Genomic DNA, 20,693 nt, shown 5'->3' with positions numbered 1-20,693 from the left:
AATATTTCATGTCTGGCTCTTCAGGACACTGTTTGCTCCTGCTTGGTCTAGAAAATATGAAATGTTGAGGTTCGATCTCTAAGGTGCTTGTTGAAGTTCTAGGACGTTGGAACTGAAGAGTGTGGCTCATTGGGCAGCGGTGGTAAATTGCTTTAGTACCATGATTTTTTTTTTTTTTTGAAGTCAGTTTATAAATACAAAAGAGAAATCCAAGCTCCTAAAATATTTATTCTGGCTTAGAATATTTTGTTTCCTTACATACACTTTAAGAGGCAAGGAGAAAAGATCATTTATCAATTTATTTCGGTAAGAATAAAAATATTTATGATTTTCACATAAAATATATTATCAACTATTTATCATCTGTGAGAAGTTACTCTAATGGCAGAAATCTGTTGGACCCTTTTAAAAACCAGGACTCAAACAGAAACTGTCTCCATCCCATCCCCATCACTGTGCCTCCGCTGGTTCTCCCTGTAACAGGTTTGATAATCCTTTGGTGCTAGAATTACATACACTGAGTTTGAAGAAAGACAAAAAAATAAACACTTATTAGGAATTTTGTTTTTTTTTTACCCAACATTGAGTTCAGGACAAAGCCTTACATTTATGTCTAAATTTTAAGTTGCAAAAACAAAGCAAAAAACAAAAAAACAAGTAAGTTCTAAGTTGCATAGTAAAGCAGGATTCGAAGGAGACTTATGAAGGAAGACACCTGCTGTGCCCGGACGGGCTGGTGGGGTTTGGAAGGTAGGTGGGAGGGTGAGGGACAGCGTAGCAATAGGTGCTAGAGAGGAAGGTGACCATCATGTGAAGACACAGGGAAGGGATGCTTGGGCCGACTTATAATTTATAAGATCCACTTCTTTTCCAAGAAGGGGTAATTTTTCATTTCTTTCTGATGTGCGATTTCCCACTCGTTCCTGGAGTATGTGTGTTTTGGGGTGGGGTGGGGACTTGCCAGGGACAAATGTTCTGACATAACAGTCACTGTGGTAAGAAGACTAGAATTACACATCACTCGGCAAGATTTGAGCTGTGGGGGGACGGAGCTTGTCAATATTAGAAGCTAATATTCACGTCGGAATTGCCAGGTTCTATTCATATGTTACCTTGTTAATCCTCGTACTGTTACCATCTCCCCTTTACATCAGGGAAACTGAGGCCCAGAGAGATGAAGTCGCAGGGTCGCAGCGTACTAAGTGACGGTGTCAGCCGAATCAGCTGGGCTATGCCAAGGTAATAGCCCTCAGGTTTTCGTGCCTTAGAACAAAGTTTTAATTCCTTCATGCTTCACTTCTTGTCCATCTCAGGTCAGGCCAGGGGTTTAGGTTAAACTCCACCATCTGGAACGCCATCAGGCACTGTGGCAGGGACGAGAGAAGATGGTGAATAAGGCTCAGTGTCTTAGATCAGGGCTTCACCTGCTTGAATGTGCATATGAATTGCTCAAGGGGCTCATTAAATGCACATTGTGATTTCAGAGGTCTGGGATGGGCCTGCCCTTGGGCATTTCTAGAAAGCCTCCAGGGGAGTCCTATACGGGAGCTGGGACCCCTCTTGAGTAAGGCGTGCTTACTGGATTTTGCCCAGAAGTGACAGGTCATTTCTGCTCACGTAAGTCATGTAGCCGTGCCTAACGTCAAGGTGGCAGGAGATGTAATCTACCATCTACCTCAGGAGGAGGAGAACTGAAGTATTTGTGAACCACCCAGGGAAGAGGAGAAAATGTGAAGTCAGGATTCGAATTCAGACAGGCTGTCCCCAGAGTGGGAGCTCTCTTATCAGTCCACACAGTCATAGGTGTCGGTCCCTTCTCTGTCGAGAGAGAGGGCAGCGTGACGGCAGCTGGCCTACTTGGTGGCCACCAGTCAGGGTAGCCCTCCCTGGGGACCGACCAGTTGCACCTGACTCGTGTGACACTGATGCTGGGTATCCCAGGCAGCGTGGTGTCAAAGGCAGCCGTTGTCAACATGATGTCGCAACTCTGTGAAAATGTTTCATTTTGTTCTTAATAATAGGCTGACATCTATTAATTAATTAATTTTTATTCAAAGCATACCTTAGAGCAGATTCGAGCCTTCCCCTAGGACTCTCTCTCGTCCAATATTCTGCCATGCTTTCCTGTTTCGGACAAGGGGTGCCGTTAGAGCCAGCATCCAGGGGATTGTGCGGGATCCTGGGAACGCCCACGGGTGTGTGTCCACACAGGCACACCACTCATCATGTATGTGTGCTGGAAAGCGCTGGAGTTGCTGCTCTGGAAGCGTCCTAGGCTTGGGGTCAGCGAAACAAACACAATTCCTGGATGGTGGTGGCTGAGAAGCAGCTTCTCTGAGCCTGCAGCCTGTCTGCAGAACTGTGACCTTCTGACGGGATCATGCACAACTGAGGACTAGGGGAGTGAGTGGTGGAGTCCAGGCTTCCGCCAGGGTCTGTATGTGGCGCACAGTGGACTGGGTTCCTCACAGCCCAGGGAACATGGCACTGCCTTTCCCTGGCCTTCCAGTGCCCTCAGAAAGCCCTGCACTCCTTTCTACCACAGCCCACTCTGCTGTGGGTTCCTTAGGCTGAAGTGTGGACAAACAATTCAGAAACATAGGTTTCAGCAAGACCTCTGTCCGCTTTGAAAACCTGATCTGCAAATGATACATGGAATGAGAGAAGATTGTTCTTCCTCCATTAGAGAAAAAAACAACTTCCCAAAAAGGAGAAACCGAAATAAAGGTACATCTCCGTTTTACATAATAATTACAGTTGAGCTTTCACAATTACCCCACTACGCTAGTGGACCCAGTCAGCAATTTAGCTAAACATGAGGGCAAAAATGGGGCGTTGGCAGTTTTTCCTTTAGAAAGTCAGGTTTGCCATGTTGAAAAATGCTTGCACCCCCGCCCACCTGTTCTGTTGTTGATGGCGGGGAGAGCTGGGTAAACCGGATCATTCCTCCAGAGACGCGTTGGTCCTGTAATGCTCAGAGTTCAATTAAAATATGCAGGTGCATGCCAAGTTAATAATTAAGGGAAAATAATAAAACAAAGTATTACCATTTTTATTAACTACTCAGACTGAAACCTACAGTAGGCCTTTTCTAAATTAACGGGACAGAATTCTACTGCTTGCCTGTTGTAATCCTAATCCTGGGAGGTATTACCAGTGATCTTTCTCGGCTGTTCATGCCCTTTGGAAGAAGCCCTGTCACTCCACCAGCGATCCTGACTTCACATGAAAGTGCTTCCAGCTTTTAATCCCGCCTGCACTGGCACGGATTAGAAAGTCATTTCTTTCAATGACATTTCTCTATTGGAGGGCTAAAGAAGTTAAGGATGTCAGCTTGATTTTTATAGGGGCAATGTCACCGTCTGGATTCAAATGCTAAACACTTTCAGGAAAGATTACATTTCTTCTCGACCTGGGAGAAATGCCGTCTTGTCAGTGAGACGCTATACTGGCAGGACGCCAAGGGGAGCGCAGCAGGCCGCCTGCTTCTGTGCGTCTCCTCCTCAGGTAAGCCCGCGACAGCACACAGTAGTCTTTTATCCTAAGCACATTTTCTCAACCTCATAAGCCTCTAGCATGATTTTATTCTTCCCTTCAAAGTCCTGCGTTCTCCAGGAAATCTTTTCCAATGACTCCAGCCCACAATGATCGTTTTCTTCAAAACTCCTACCTAGTGTCACATGGTTTAATCTCAATTGGTCTCTAATTATAGTAATTAGATTGCAAGCTCTTCCAAAGCAAGGATTTAGCCCAATGCTAGGCCCAGAGGCGGTTTCAGTAAATGCTTGCCGAGTGATGGATTTGCAGTTCTGGATGGTTTCCAGTAAGCAGGACGAACGGGTGACTTCTCACTCCCGAGAGAACACCATCCAGCCTTCCTGGACTGAACAGACCCCCGGTCTACAGGCACTTTTGCTAAGGCCTCATTGCTAGACAGTGGGGCAGCCAAGGGAGCATGACGTAGATGATCCCCAGTGTCTTCCTCCAGCCCATCTCTTCTCATTTGGAAACCTGCATTTTGGACTCAGGCTTGTGATTTCCCATTATCAGGTTTGAGAAATCAGGAAGTGGTTGAGGGTCAGGGAGGTAAAAATATTTATATCTGCTTTGCTAGAACCTAACTTTTCTTGCGGAGGGATAACAAATAAAAGGGAGCACCCGTTACCTCTTTCAGAGCAACTAAAATGCTGTGTGGAGATTGATTTATATAACTTTCTTGCTAGATTATTCCAGAAACTGGATTAATATTTTAATCATATCCCCTGGAGAGGAAAAGGCAGCTGGTGAAATTGTTGGAGGTGACATGCCAATCTACATAGAAACCAAGTGTGGTTTGGAGACCACCATGGAAATAGTAACTTCAGTCATCAAGTAGAGAATGAAAGGAAGAAAGAAACCAGATAAGTTTTCCAGGATCAAGAAGTTATTTTTATTATAAACTAACCTTAGGGAGACCATAAGATTTATTATTATTTTAACATTTAAATTCAAATACTGATGGCTTTATCTTTTCACTGCTGATTACTCTTGGCAACAGCAGAGTGCGAGGAGTGCAGTAGAACATCCTTCATCTTTTTAAGTTGCCATTTGTGTATATAAGATCAGTTGTGCAGGCAAAACATGGCAATGAGCACACAGTGGCACAATTTATGTCTCGCTACAGGATTTCTCTTTCCCTGTGAACTTGACTTCCCAAGACCTGAATTCTAACCTTTGGTATGAATTCACTGGCATCCTGAAATCAAAAGGAAGACGGAGGTCTTCTTCTGCTTTTGTTCCTTTGCAGACCTGGATAACACCAAATCTTTACAATGGTCTGTAGTTGGCACTAGCAACAAGCATCTGGAGTGTAACATGTTGGGCTCTGGGAAATGCAATCCTCTGCTTGGGAACTGCCCTCAGATGGAAACTGATGTTTAGATTCTTACTGGGAATTTGTTTGTGCTTCTGAATTCTGTGGGATTAAGGCTGGTGCTGTGATATTCTCATGTGTTCCGTTGACCCTTAGGTATTTTAGAAAAGAAGGAAATGAGAGTCTGAGGGTTGAAATAATCAAACTTTGGAGGTGCTAAGGCTCTACTCCGATTATATTGGCAGACGGCCCAGGGCGCAGCTGCTGACGAAGAATCCCAGATTCCACCCGAAGGCCCAAATACCACCTCTTCTGTCTGTAACTGAGTCAGTAAAAGGAAATAGGGTAGGGCAGCATTTTGGACTGAAATTTCTCTGCGGGAGCAACAGATTGAATTGATAATGGGAGAAAGTTTGTACTGTTAACCTTTATAAGGTGGCCTAGTAAATTTCATGAGTTTTATAGGGCTGGCATACTATTTGGGCCATATTTTCATCTGGTGCTCATTGTTCACCTTGCCTGGTTGGATAGCATAGCTGAGCGGGATCCAAGATGAGAAAGAGAAGTGGGGCTGACTGTGGCATTGGGGCTAATGTAATGAATGTCCTGACCTGTTTTGGCTGCTTCTTGAGGCCACAACAGAGAGGCATTCATAAAAGCCCTGAGGGGATGAAATGGCCATCTCTTTGACACCAAGAACATATGGAGAAAGAGAGGGTAAGAGAAGGTATGGAGGAAGTGGCTCCATGAAGGAGACTGCTCTCTCCCGTCCTCCCTTCCTGAGGAGGACAGCATCACTTGGCGTAGACTGTGGCTCTGATTAATTTCACTGGCTTAATAAGAGAAATAGACAAAAAGAGAAGAATGTTGGTGTCTAAGGGAAGGTAAGTCACTTCTCTATTCGTGCTCTTGGTTAGTTAGGGGAAGAGCATTGATTTGTCTCCGTGCTAATGGACAAAACTACACTGTGAAGTTAGAAGGCACTTTGGACTCTCGTAAGAGGCTGGGAAAGATGGCTTGGAAGCAGCTGAGAAACATCGCTCTTGGCATTTGTCCAAACCCTGTGTCTTCTCTCTCGTGAGTGGCTTTTCCTTGCACTGGAACGTAACCTCTGAGATTCAGTTTTTGATTTACACTTAGGATGGCTATGGGTAGTTCCACACCAAAGGGATGTTTTGAATCAAGGCCTATGAGCTAACCTTACTTAGTGTTCTCTGCAATGTAGCCTAGCTAGAAATGAAGCTGATGGAACACATGCTCCTTCGTTAGAATAACTAGTAGTAGCTAATATTCGTTGCCTCCCTATTGCGTGCCAGGCACAGCTGTAGAGGCTTTGCACCTATTACATGATCCTTGAAGCAAACTTAGGAGGTTACTATTCTTTTCCCACTTAAGGAGTGAGTTAATAGAGGTTTATAGGGTTTAATTTGCTCAAGATCACAGAGTTAGGCAGACGCAGAACCAGAATTTAAACTCTGGAAGCTCACATTTCTTAACTGTCGTACTAAACTGTTTGAAGGAGATTACCCAAATAGGAAAGAACAAAAAGGATGCTGATTCTTGTTTCCTGCCCAGCCCTCCACTGAAACAAAACACTCCTAACTTGGATTTATTCATGAGGCTGGCCTTTGGCTTCTTGCAGTAGGTACTGAATTTGAAGGTCTATTTTTTAATTATTATTATGTTATGTTAATCGCCATACATTACCTCATTAGTTTTTGATGTAGTGTTCCATGATTCATTGTTTGCATATAACACCCAGTCCTCCATGCAGAGCGTGCCCTCTTTAATACCCATCACCAGGCTAACCCATCCTCCACCCCCTCCCCTCTAGAACCCTCGGTTTGTTTCTCAGAGTCCATAGTCTCCCATGGTTCCTCTCCCCCTCTGATTTCCCCCCTTCATTCTTCCCTTCCTGCTTTCTTTTTCTTTTTCTTTTTAACATATAATGTATTATTTGTTTCAGAAGTACAGATCTGAGATTCAACAATCTTACACAATTCACAGCGCTCACCATAGCACATACCCTCCCCAGTGTCTATCACCCAGCCACCCCATCCCTCCCACCCCCCACCACTCCAGCAACCCTCAGTTTGTTTCCTGAGATTAAGAATTCCTCATATCAGTGAGATCATATGATACATGTCTTTCTCTGATTGACTTATTTCACTAAGCATAATACCCTCCAGTTCCATCCACGTCATTGCAAATGGCAAGATTTCTTTTTTTTATGGCTGCATAATATTCCATTGTATATTTATACCACATCTTCTTTATCCATTCATCTGTTGATGGACATCTTGGCTCTTTCCACAGTTTGGCTGTTGTGGACATTGCTGCTATAAACATCGGGGTGCATGTACCCCTTCAGATCCCTACGTTTGTGTCTTTTGTGTAAATACCCAGTAGTGCAATTGCTGGATTGTATGGTAGCTCTATTTTCAACTTTTTGAGGAACCTCCATACTGTTTTCCAGAGTGGCTGCACCAGCTTGCATTCCCACCAACAGTGTAGGAGGGTTCCCCTTTCTCCGCAGCCCCGCTAACATCTGTCATTTCCTGACTTGTTAATTTTAGCCATTCTGACTGGTGTGAGGTGGTATCTCATTGAGGTTTTGATTTGGATTTCCCTGATGCCGAGTGATGTTGAGCACTTTTTCCTGTGTCTGTTGGCCATTTGGATGTCTTCTTTGGAAAAATGTCTGTTCATGTCTTCTGCCCATTTCTTGATTGGATCATTTGTTCTTTGGGTGTTGTGTTGAGTTTGATAAGTCCTTTATAGATCTTGGATACTAGCCCTTTATCTGATATGTCATTTGCAAATATTTTCTCCCATTCTGTCAGTTGTCTTTTGGTTTTGTTGACTGTTTCCTTTGCTGTGCAAAAGCTTTTTATCTTGATGAAGTCCAAATAGTTCGTTTTTGCCCTTGCTTCCCTTGCCTCTGGAGATGTTTCTTAGGAAGAAGTTGCTGCGGCGGAGGTCGAAGAGGTTGCTGCCTGTGTTCTCCTTTAGGATTTGGATGGACTCCTGTCTCACATTTAGGTCTTTCATCCATTTTTGAGTCTATTTTTGTGTGTGGTGTAAGGGAATGGTCCAGTTTCATTCTTCTGCATGTGGCTGTCCAATTTTCCCAACACCATTTGTTGAAGAGACTGTCTTTATTCCACTGGACATTCTTTCCTGCTTTGTCGAAGATGAGTTGACCATAGAGTTGAGGGTCCATTTCTGGGCTCTCTATTCTGTTCCATTCATCTATGTGTCTGTTTTTGTGCCAGTACCATACTGTCTTGATGATGACAGTTTTGTAATAGAGCTTGAAGTCTGGATTTGTGATGCCACCGGATTTGCTTTTCTTTTTCAACATTCCTCTGGCTATTTGTGGTCTTTTCTGGTTCCATACCAATTTTAGGATTGTTTGTTCCATTTCTTTGAAAAAAGTGGATGGTATTTTGATGGGGATTGCATTGAATGTGTAGATTGCTCTAGGTAGCACTGACATCTTCATAATCTTTGTTCTTCCAATCCGTGAGCATGAAATGTTTTTCCATTTCTTTGTGTCTTCTTCAATTTCTTTCATGAGTATTTTATAGTTTTCTGAGTACAGATTCTTTGCCTCTTTGGTTAGATTTATTCCTAGGTTTCTCACGGTTTTGGGTGCAATTGTAAATGGGATCGACTCCTTAATTTCTCTTTCTTCTGTCTTGTTGTTGGTGTATAGAAATGCCACTGATTTCTGTGCATTGATTTTATATCCTGCCACTTTACTGAATTCCTGTATGAGTTCTAGCAGTTTTGGGATGGAGTCTTTTGGGTTTTCCACATAAACTATCATATCATCGGCAAAGAGTGAGAGTTTGATTTCTTCTTTGCCGATTTGGATGCCTTTTATTTCTTTTTGTTGTCTGATTGCTGAGGCTAGGACTTCTAGTACTATGTTGAATAGCAGTGGTGATAGCGGACATCCCTGCCGTGTTCCTGACCTTAGGGGGAAAGCTCTCAGTTTTTCCCCGTTGAGAATGATATTCGCTGTGTGTTTTTCATAGATGGCTTTTATGATATTGAGGTATGCACCCTCTATCCCTATAGTTTTAAGATTTTTGATCAAGAAAGGATGCTGTACTTTGTCAAATGCTTTTTCTGCATCTATTGAGAGGATCATCTTGAATGTCTTTTTCCACTGTGTGTGTGTGTCTTGTATTTAAAAAAAAATTAACAAAGCAAATCTTCTAGAAGGAAAAGAACTGTTTTACTTGTGAGAACAGATCCCAGGGTACTTATAAAATTAAAAAAATATAATTGGATCATCAGCTTGGTTCTTTGCAAATGGTGGAAATAAAATTGCATGATTCCGTAAAAAAAACTCCAGTGAGACAGGTCCTGTTAAGGATGCATGGATGAACTGCCAATACCTTTGCATATTCTGTAATTGTTTCTTCAAAACAACAGCACACATTTTCACTCTTATTATTATATTACCATTAGGTATTGTGCTAAGTGATTTACATGTATTTTCTCACATTAATACGGATGTGATAGGTTTTACCATCATGTATCACTTACCTACTATCACAGCAATGCTGCATAACAAGAACCCACAAAACCTCAGTGGCATACAAAAATAACTAGTTATTGTTTTTACATCTAGAGTGATTGGCTAAACGGATCTGCCAATCTTGGCTGGACTGGCTTATGGCATGTAGGGTTTGGCTCACTGAGGACTGATGTAGCCTGGCCCTGGTTCAGGTGAATGGGCAATGCATCTTCTCCATTTATTTTTCTCCTGTCCTCCAACAGGCTGGGCTGGGCATGTTCTGTTGGTGATTAAAGAGCTGCAAGCTCTGATTGCAAACTCTGAATAAATCTGATTGCATATGTCCATTTCAACCTTCTGCTTGCTGTGTGTCTCACTGGTCAAAGCGCATAGTCTCAATAGCTAAGTGTAAGGATGGGGAATTATGCACTCCATCCCTTGGGAGAGCATTGTGAAACAGCATGGCAAAAGGCATGAGTATAGCAATGCTGAACAAATGGGCCCATTTTTGCAATCAATCACATATTCTTTTTTTTTTTTTTTTCCAGGTGGAGAACTTGAGACATGGAAGTTTGCCTAGGGTCACATAGATATTAAATGGTAGAGCTTGAGTTTGAACCTGGGTTTATCTTTTCTCAAAGCTGGAACTCTTAATAATCTACTATAAATGCAAGATTTAGAAACTAGTTCTGCTTCCCCTTCCTTTCCACATATGAATAATCTTTTCCCTCCCTTTTTATGCATCTTCACCAATGAAGACAAAATGCAGCTGTTGATATTATAGAATGAGCATGCTGTGAGGAGTAGTTAATGTTAGCAAATTCTCTGAATGAGTGCTAGGTATTATGATCAAAGAAATACACAGACTTTTAAATCAGTGCTTGACCTCATTTTACATTTTGTAGTCTTTCAGATCTCTCTCACCTGCCAGAGTTTAGAAATATACTGAGTATAAAATCTCTTAATGGTCTTACTCCTCTCCTCTGCAGACCATCCTAGCATTACCCCAATCTGCCTATATTAGCAGTAACTATAAATGAAGATGATACTCTTATACAGATTCCTTTTTCAAAAAAGCCAGTTGACAGTAGCATCTTTAAGACTGGCCAGAAAGTTGTACATTTTAGCAATTGACAAATGTGGACTCTAATCTGATAGAAAATCTAGTCTTTGTATCAACTGCCCTTTCAACAAATGTGTTGTAGCCTAGTTTTGCCTTGTAACTTGCTGCTACTATTGTTATTCCTTTTACTAAGCCAATTTCATGGCACTGGGTTTTGAAGAAAGTTGAAGTTTTTTCTACTTCTGTTGACCCTGGAAGCAAAACATCAGAAGGGCACATTCATACATGGTGCTTGCCAGAAATGCATTCCTAAAGAAGAAATTCGACGGTGTACCCTTTGGCTCTTGACCCCCTGGGCCTGGAGTGCTGACAATATAACAGACACAACTTTCTGCTTTCAAAAAATTGAAAGGAAATTTTTTATGGGCCTCTGAGGACTGCTGAGGGTCCATCAGGGTTTTTGTGAATGCCCCATGGGTCAGAAAGGTGTTGGGCATCTCCTTAGAAATTCAGAATTTTGGGCGCCTGGGTGGCTCAGTTGGTTAAGCAACTTCCTTCGGCTCAGGTCATGATCCTGGAGTCCCTGAATCGAGTCCCGCATCGGGCTCCCTGCTCAGCGGGGAGTCTGCTTCTCCCTCTGACCCTCCCCCCTCTCATGTGCTCTCTCTCTCAAATAAATAAATAAATAAATAAGTAAATCTTAAAAAAAAAAAGAAATTCAGAATTTGGAAGGGGCACCATAATGAAGAAAGGGGGTGAATTTAGAGAGAGGTGATACTGTGAAGATGAAGGGACATTTGCTCTGAAATGAGGGAAAAACCAAGGCTGATCAGTTTTAATCAAGATACAAATGTTTGAGAGAGACAAAAATTCAATTCGGATTCTTTGTGAACATAAAAATTTTGGGAACTTGAATTTGTGCTGTATCTGCTCATCCTAGCACCCACTACACATGTGGCACTTACCTGTTCTCCCACAACACCATAAACTTAATGAAGGCAGGGACTGTGTGTGTCTTGACTGGTGTTATTATTATTATTTTTTATTTGAGAGAGCACAAGTGGGGTGGGGAGGGGCAGATGGAGAGGGAGAAGCAGACTCCCCACTGAGCAGGGAGCCCAACATGGGGCCTGGAGTCATGACCGAGCCGAAGGCAGATGCTTAACTGACTGAGCCACCAGGCACCCCTTGACTGGCATTATTAACATAGAGTAGCTAAATGCATTGCACTAGTGTCCACTACATAACTATTTGCTAATCAAATGTCCCAGAACCAGCTAGTCCTTCTGTTGTTTTCGTCTAGCAAACACTCAGAAACTGCCTTTATCTTGCACAACAAAAGAATAACCTATGAGTTGGACGTAATGTGGGAATTAAATAAAATATAATACCAGTATTTAATTGTGTCCTGAAGGAAATGTTTCTCATTGTGGTAGAGAGGGAAGGAACATCACTGTAAGTCAAGGGACCTGTCTTCTCACTGTAGCTCTGGTTTTGATCTTGGTCACATGACCTAACAGCAGCTCTCCCATGTATCCAATTGGAATAACAAGTAATGTGTTATATTTGAAAATGCTCCAGAAGTAAAAGTACAAATTAATACTAGGTACCATCATTGTATAAAACACAAGTTAAACTGGAAAGTGGAACTCCAGATGCAGGAGCCAGGGAAGGTGCCCTGCATTTCGTTTTTTCCAACTTGCATACAACTTCTGTGCCTAACTTAGTGCATGATCAATAGTTGGTATTCAGAATGTGTTTATGGAATGAATGAATGATCCTCAACTGCAACATAGAATCATAAAGATGATCTTAGATGGCTATTCTTGTCTCTTTGTTTATAGATGAGGATTTTCATATGTTATTGTCATGCAGTTGAATTGTTAAAAATTTATGTAAGGAATATAGAGTCATAAGACAGAGTTTCTGCCCTTAAGAAACTTCCTATCTCATTGGTTCACAAGACTTAATTAGCTCCTGTCTCCTCAAATTAAACAGTAATAAAAGGCAATAGGAGAGTCCTAGTTAAGTTTATTTGGATGTAGGGAGGAATATTTACTCTGGCCAACTTAAGGGGGAAAAATGTATGGCTCACAGAAATGAAGGACATGTGCAGAGCCAAGTCCAGCCAAATCCTGTACCTCCCAGGATCTGGGGGTTAGACTAGGACACAGGCTCATCAGATCTCTGCAGCCTGGCTGGTTTAGCTCCCTCCATTTTCTCCTCCCATCCCTCCATACAGGACTTACATTTCTGTGAGACAAGAATCTAGTTGGCATGACGAAGCATACATGCTCACAGTTTGGCCAAGAAAGAGCAGCTAGGCAAGACTTCATGTCGTACAGACCGCGTAGTTGCCCGAGCACAATTCAGGTGCACCTCTGAGATGCAGTGGGTCCTATCAACAGTATTATAAGAGTTCAGAGAAGGGAGATTCTGGAGAGACTTCACAGATGCGAAGGGGCTCAAGCTGGACCTTTAAGGATGGGTAGGAGTGAGATAAATGAAGAAGAGGAAAGATTTCAGCCAGGACACAAGAGAAGCAAAGGTTTAGGGTTAGGATTGAGCCTGATGTGTTCACCAAAGGCAGAAGTGGTGGAGACGGAGAAGACAGATGTTAATAAAAGGTCCTTGGATTTATTTCTGTAGAGAGTGAGAATAGATAGCAGGTTTAAACAATAAACCAATGGTTCAGGCAGAGAAACAGTAAATGTAGAGCTAATTGCACAGAAAACATTCAGGGAAAGCATCGGGGGAAGCCTATATATTTTTGAAAGAAAACCAGAAAAGTAAATGGTACATTGGAAGAAGCTTCTGGGTATGAGATTGAGAACCCAGGTGAAGGAGAGAGTCTTGAAGAAGGAGAGTCGCTGCTTGTCCAAAGACTGAAGGACAAGATGGGGACTAGATGGGGATGGAGATACCAGCATAATGGTTTAGATGACACTTGTTCTAAATACACTAAGTCTTAGCAACATGTGGTAGAAATCACTGCTGAGTGAAGGGGAGCAATGGTGGATGAGCCTCAGAGTGAAGATGCTTTAGAATGTCCAATGTGCTCAGGCCACAGTGCTTTAGGAATCAACAAGGGGTCAGTGAACAATTACAAAACAACACCTCTGCTTGGTTAAAGTTAGCATGAATTTGAGCAAACTTTCCAGATGACTGGGTGTTTCCAGATGGAAACTCTTTTTGGTTAATATTCAAAAGGTAGGGTTTCCAAACCTTTGGAGCAGATTTTAAAGATAAGAGAATTTATTCAGGAATTTAACTTTTGTTCCTAGACTTAAAGGATTATTGGAAATATTTGGAAGACAACAGATTGGCATATTTTGTGATGATTTACACCTTTTATTTACATACGGAGCAGTTGCCACAGAAGTCTCTTGATCTTATATCATTTCAGAAAATAAATGTATTACTAGAAACACCAGACGTTTTAGTGTTTGACTTAGCACTGAAATAGCACTGAATAGAATATCTTTAGCCATTTTCAACCTTCTTCTGTGCTTCTCCAGTATTTATGCTGGAGTTATCTCAAAAATGGACTCAGGGAGAAAGCATGAACCTACAAGCAATCCTTAACCTCAAATATTTGATCTATGTCATCACATCTATGTTCAGAATCTGCTTAGAAAAGACAAACCAGGGAGTTTGGCTTCTCTTTACCCCTTTGAAAGAGTCAACCTTTAAGGCTTATTAGTGAGCCAGATTCTCCCCACCCCTAAGCCATCCAGCAGTGACCCTTTCTCAGTCTGCTTAAGGCAATGCACAAATAATTGCTTTATGTCATAGACCTGTTTCTGCAAAAATTCAAATAAGCCAAATGCTATTGCTCCCCCCAAAAGCCCACAAATCATGTTTTAATAAAAAATAATCACTTATTATGTATCTGTTTAAAATGTCATGTATTGGATTTACTTACACTGAGATACATCAACACTTTAGAAACGTAATCTATGGGGTACCTCTCTGGTCTTGAAGGGACTCATTAGTGCACAGTGTATAATTGTTCACAAGGAATAGCCTAGTTGCTGATAGGGCTAATCATAATAGTCTCAATAACTACCATGGAGAATTCTATTAAGTTGAGTTTGTACTGAGTTCTCTACAAATATTGTTTATTGAATATAGATCATCACAAGAGGGATACAAATGTAAATAATCATATTCAATCATATAAAGTAGATAGTATTACGACAACCTACTTTACATATGAGTAAACTGAGGCTTAGGAAGATTAGGGCATCACACAATAAGTAATAAGGTCCGAATTGAGGCCACGTGTGGATAGTTCCAAAGCCCATGCTCTCACTGTGCATTATCATTTCCTGACTTACCAAGTGCTCCCATATGTGACATTATGCTAGGCTCTTCACCAGCAGCCTGTTCCCTTACTTGTTGTTTGTCTTTAATATTTTTTAATTAAAAGCTTTTAAACTTTTTATTTTAAATTAATTTAAAAATTAATGATGTACAAAACAGTACCAAAAAAAAAAAATTCCTGTATAATCCAGAGTCCTCAAATGTTAATCTTACATAACCACAGCACAATGACCAAAATCAGGAAATTAACACTGATGCAATTCTGTTACATCATCTACAGACCTTAGTCGAATTTCCCTAGTTTCCCCATTCATGTTCAGGATCTAAATCAAGATGACATGTTGTCATGTCATTTAGTTGTCATGTCTCCTTGGTCTCCTTAGGGGCCAACCCTATACTTGCATGACCTCAGGGCTGAGCACCTCCTCCCATTTTGCCTCCTAGCCACTTTGCTTGATTCATCCCTTTAAACTAGAACAGTTCCTAGTCTTTCTTTGTCTTTCATAACCTTAACACTTTAAAAAAGTACTACCCAGTTATTCTTGCAGAATGTTCCTCATTTGGGTTTGTCTGATGTTTCCTCATGAATAAATTTGGGTTGCACATTTTTGGTAAAAATACTATGGAAGTTGTGTCCTTCTCAGTGTGTCATACCAAGAGACACATGATTTGTCACGTCACTGGTGATCTTAACTGTGATCATTTGGTTAAGGTAGTATCTGCTAGATTTCCCCACTGTGAAGTAGATATCTTTCCTCTTTTATTAGTATTTTCTAGGGGAGCTACTTTGCAACTATATAAATAGCCATTTTCTCATAATACCTTTGCCACTAATTTTATCATTCATTGATAATTCTTGCCTAAAACAATGATAACTATAGTATTTTAAAATGGTGGCATTCTCTTCCCATCATTATTCATACATATATTAGTTAGAATTCCATTGTAAGGAATAGCTTTGTCTTCTTCCCTTCTTATTCAATTATTTATTTATATCAGCATGGACTCATAGATTCCTACCGTATTCTGTGGGGTATATTAATATCACTGGCTATTTTGTTTGTCCAAACTGTCCCCTATTTGGCCAAAAGACCCCTTCAAGTTTGGCTGTTATCCTTTTGACATGTTTCCCATCATTTTGTTTTATTACTTTTATTTTCTTAAGTGAATGGTCTTTTTATTGGGGAAAAAAAAAAGACTTGCATTTGCAACTTGAAATGGGTGTAAATTGTAATTTCTTCAACAGCAGTGTTGATGCTTGTGCTGAAGTCCAGAGCCACAGCTTCCTCTGCTGGCTCCAAGTCATGGTTCAGAAGGTTTTAAAACAGAGAGTCTAACCTTCCCTTGGTAAAGGTTTCTTTTTTAAAAATTAGTGTGAATGGTGACAGCCTGACATCCATTTCGCTCTAGTACAACACAGACAATGCTGAACCAGCACACACAGCATGCCACCAGGATGAGTGTCATCATTACCCTCGGTGGGGGCACACGGAAGTACAAGAGGGCTGTCCTGCTAGGTGGGGCTACGTCTAGACACTTTATCCTTCACCCATGTTTCTGCACAGCATCCTGCGATAAACCAATTTTAAATGTTTGTTTCCAGTAAACCAGCAATGGCAGTTTATACTAACAAATTGAATTAGAACCCATTTGAATAAGTTTTTTTTAAATTTATAAATCAGTTTATTTACAGATTTTATTTTTTCTTAAAGTACATTTCAGTTAACAAATCTATTTACACAGGTATACACGGGAACTCAGCCCAGTTATTTTACAGATCATATTTACAAACCACACCCCAAGTCTTCTGTGCAAAGCTGCAATGGATGTGAATTTGAATGTTTTAAATTTTTTTTCAGTTTTTATTTTTAATACAAATGCCTGACTGTGCTCAGTTGTCAAGCTGCATGCATGAAAACCTGGCCAGCCCAAACAGTGTATTAATCATGAGCAAATGGAACTGCAAGAAGTCTGCTAAGTACTTTCTTATCATTAAGGTAGTACAAGTGTTTATATCGTAAAACTGAGGCATAGCTTGATCTTTAGGGCACAGAACCACGAACTAATACGTGCAGATTTTGTGTGTGTGGACCGAAGGCACTTTTGACATTCAGTTTTGCTATACAGAAACAGAATGAGTAAATGAACTTTTTCTTTTTTTTTTTTTAGAGGTAAGTACAAGATTCAGTTCGATTCTTCTAGAGGGGGAAAAGGAGTTGAAAGTAGGTCTTCATTTGGCAATTATCATCTGTATGAATTCGTCATAGCTGACTTGTCCATCTCCATCAATACCTGGTTCTCTGATCATTTCATCTTCTTCATCTGTTAGTTTTTCTCCTAACTCGGTCATGACATGACGTAGCTCCGCCACACTGATGTAACCGTTGCCATCCTTGTCAAAGACTCGGAATGCCTGGTGAATTTCTTCTTCACTGTCTGTATCTTTCATTTTTCTAGCCGTCATAGTCAAAAATTCTGGGAAGTCTATGGTGCCATGACCATCAGCATCCCCCTCGTTGATCATATCCTGCAATTCGGCTTCTGCTGGGCTCTGACCCAGTGACCTCGTGACAGTTCCAGGTTCGTTTGTTGTGATTTGTGATGGTCATCGCTGTCTTTGTCAAATAAGGAGAAAGCCTCCTTGAACTCAGCAGTCTGTCCTTCGGTCAGCTGATCATCCATGGTGCAAGGAAGGGAGGAAGAACAGAGGGAGGGAGGGTGGGTGGCTGTGCCAGCACAGAGGTTGTCCCGGGAGGTGTGGGGCAGGCAGTGCCCGGCGGCTGTGAGGACCGGGCAGCACCCGCCAGGATCCCAGCACCACTGTCGTCCCATCATTTTGTTTTAAAACACTCACTTTTTTGGCATGACAAGGTGTTTCAGACTCATCTTGTACTTTCTCTGCCTAGCCATGACATGACCATTTCTCCGAAAAGCCCTGGTTCCTTTTGTTGGAGAACGGTATTCGGAAACCCAGATCTGGGCACTCATTGCTTTGGGTTTCTCCTCTCCTTTCTGTGCAGTTCTGTTCTCAATTTGTTATTATGTAGTGACGTGGATTTGTTTGTCTTCTCTGCCTGTTTTACTAATGTTTTGCCCCTCACCCAGATTCACCCTTTGTGACCTACTTTGCAATAATGGGGCTGGAAATTAAGCGTTTCTCCTCCACAGAGAGCACGACGTGATTTACCAGTGAAGGGCACGGGGGCGGGGGGCGGGCGTTATAGGGGACAGGCACTTCTCTTCCCGGTTCTAGTGTGCTACTGTTTTGTTGGCCCCTCACCCCTACCACATGGCTGCCAGCAGTGTGTGGGAAAATCCAGTGCTGCTCCGCCCCAGTGGCTTGTCCAGACCACATAGTTGCTTGGTGAGCTCACAGCCTTGGCCCCCGTCCAGTGACCACCTCACTGTGGCGCTCCCACCGTGGACATCACACACTCGTGCTGCTCTTCTGGTGAGCAGGTTTCCAGTACCCCAAGCCCTTTTGTGTGCCTGTCTGTTGTCTTGGCCACATCTACCCCAGGGGAGTGCTTTTTGGCTTGCCAGCCCCAGCTGTGGTTCCTTCCTGCCAGCTTCTGCCGGCCTGCACCCCAGAAGGGTAGTTCCTGCTTGCTCGGTGGCTGTGGAGCCGCTCTGGCCCAGGCAACCCCCTAACTTTTAGCATTCACTGAGTGTCTCCATCTTACCACATCCTCTCCGGTGAGATCGGAATCTCATCCTCAGGGAGAGGCTCCTTCCAAGTTTGTTCATTCCTTAGGCTCTCCATCTCCGCCTTAGAGCGTTCTTTAGAGTTCTCTATACACCTTTACAATTACTCCCCTGTGAGAGTTTATATTAAATTTCCCTGTTCAAACGACTGCCTGATTTCTACTTCCTGATGTGACCCTGACTCATACATACCCCCTATTGCATTCCCTTTCCCATCCTTGTTGATTTTATTTATCTACCTATCCTCAGTAAGTGAATCACTATGATGGTTGCTAAAAGTCCGAACTATATACAAACACTTACCAGGAAAAGTCACTCCCCTCTCCCTACCCTCCATTCTGTCCTGTTCTCATTTCCCCAGCCTTTCCAACTCATTCTACCTACTCCTTGGTTCTATCTCATTAGTTTCTATTTTTTTTTTTTAATCCTAGCAGGCTTTTTTTTTTTTAAGATTTTATTTATTTATTTGACAGAGAAATAGCGAGAGAGGGAACACAAGCAAGGGGAGTGGGAGAGGGAGAAGCAGGCTCCTCGTTAAGCAGGGAGCCTGATGCAGGGCTCGATCCCAGGACCCTGAGATCAGGACCTGAGCCGAAGGCAGACGCTTAGCGACTGAGCCACCCAGATGCCTCTCATTAGTTTCTAGTTTATCCTTTATTTCCTTTCGCACTGTTGAGAAAATACATGCATGATTTCTGATTTCCTTTTCTGCAAAAGGTAGCATCCTATTGACATTCTTCTACATTTTGCCTTTTTTTTTCCCATTTCACAATATATCCTAGTAAGTGTACCACGCCAGCTCACAGGAATCTTTGTCATTCTTTTCACAGCTGTGTAGTACTCCACTGCCTGAGTGTACTAGACTTTATCCAGCCACTCTCTCAAGGATGGATATTTAAGCGGTTTCTGCACAAGGCTGCAGTGAATAATCTGTGCATACATATTTTTGTATTTTTGGAGATGTATCTTCAGGGCAGATTCCTAGAAGTGGGATTGCTGAGTTGGAAAGTCTGTCCACGACTTGTTTTGTTAGTCATCGCCAAGTTCCCCTTTCAAAGGGCTGTGCCAATTTGTATTCCCACCAGCCATGCATGAGTGTGCCTGTTTTCCCCAGCCTCACCAACAGGATGTGTTGTCATACTTTAAAATTTTTGCTTATCTGATAGGTTGAGAAATGGTGTAGTCCTAACTTGCATGTCTTTAATTATGAGCTATTTGAATATCTGTTCACAGGTTTAAATGCCATGTCTATGTTTGTAAGTGAATTTTCTGTTCCTGTCTTTTTCCCATTCTTCTGTTGATTCTGGTCCTTTCTCCCTTTTTAAGAATTCTTTAAATATTGAGGGTATTAGCCCCTTGTCTGTGGTATAAGTTACAGGCATTTTTCCCCAGTTGTCTTTTGACTTTGTATATGGTGCTCTGGCTGTGCAAATGTTTTTATATTTTTGTGTAGCCATGTTTATTGATCATTTCTTTTGTCTGGATTGTGAGTTGTGGTTAGAAAGACTTTCCCTGTACCAAGAGCAAAGAGGAATTTACCCATGTTTTCCCTAGTATTTCTATAATTTAAATGTTTACATTTGATTCCTGATCCATTTCAAGTTTATTCTTATGTATGGTGCGAGATCCAGATTTTATCTCTTTCCAGTCAAGACCCAGTTTTCTCTGTCTTTGCCCCAGCAATTTGAAATGCCTCCTTTATCACACACTAAATTTCCATATGTACTTGGGTCTCTTTTGGGACTTTTTATTCTATCCCTCTGGTCTGTTTGCCTGATCATGAGCCAGTTGCAGACTGTTTTAGATAGAGAGGCTCTAGAGCAGACTTTAGTGTCTGGTAGAACTAGTTTCCCCTACAGTTGTGCTTTTTAATTGATTTCCCAGCTATTCTTGCACGTTATTTTTCCATACTAAGTTGTCCTTGATAGTTAATATGATTCAATTATGTGATGTTAACTAAATTGAGGAAGCAATTCAGGGACTCAGAGGTACGTTTGCTTTAACAGTTAATAATTCAGCCAATGGGGTCCATGGCAGAGACCTGGGCCCTGGAAGAAGATTGAAGACCAGGTATTAGTACCCCAGATGGGGTGAGGAAAGTCATAGAGGTAGGAGGCAAACCCAGGGTAAGAGTGTATCCTGGAAGTCACAGTTGGCTAGAGTGTCAGATCAAGTTCAGAAGCAGTGATCAGGCCCGGGAGAGGCTGGGAATCATG

At 41.9% G+C, this 20,693-nt stretch overlaps 1 pseudogene; it reads right to left on the bottom strand.

The window, feature by feature from the left end:
• Positions 1–16,992: 16,992 nt before the first annotated feature.
• Positions 16,993–17,454, bottom strand: LOC112815398 (neo-calmodulin pseudogene; annotated as a pseudogene).
• Positions 17,455–20,693: the final 3,239 nt, after the last annotated feature.

Source organism: Callorhinus ursinus, unplaced genomic scaffold, assembly GCF_003265705.2.
Source record: "Callorhinus ursinus isolate GAN/ISIS: 27379988/994484 unplaced genomic scaffold, GSC_fseal_2.0 scaffold6, whole genome shotgun sequence".
In the NCBI taxonomy this organism is placed as follows: Eukaryota; Metazoa; Chordata; class Mammalia; order Carnivora; family Otariidae; genus Callorhinus; species Callorhinus ursinus.
Note: the sequence above shows the minus strand (reverse complement) of the source record. Positions and strands in the feature narration are given on the sequence as shown.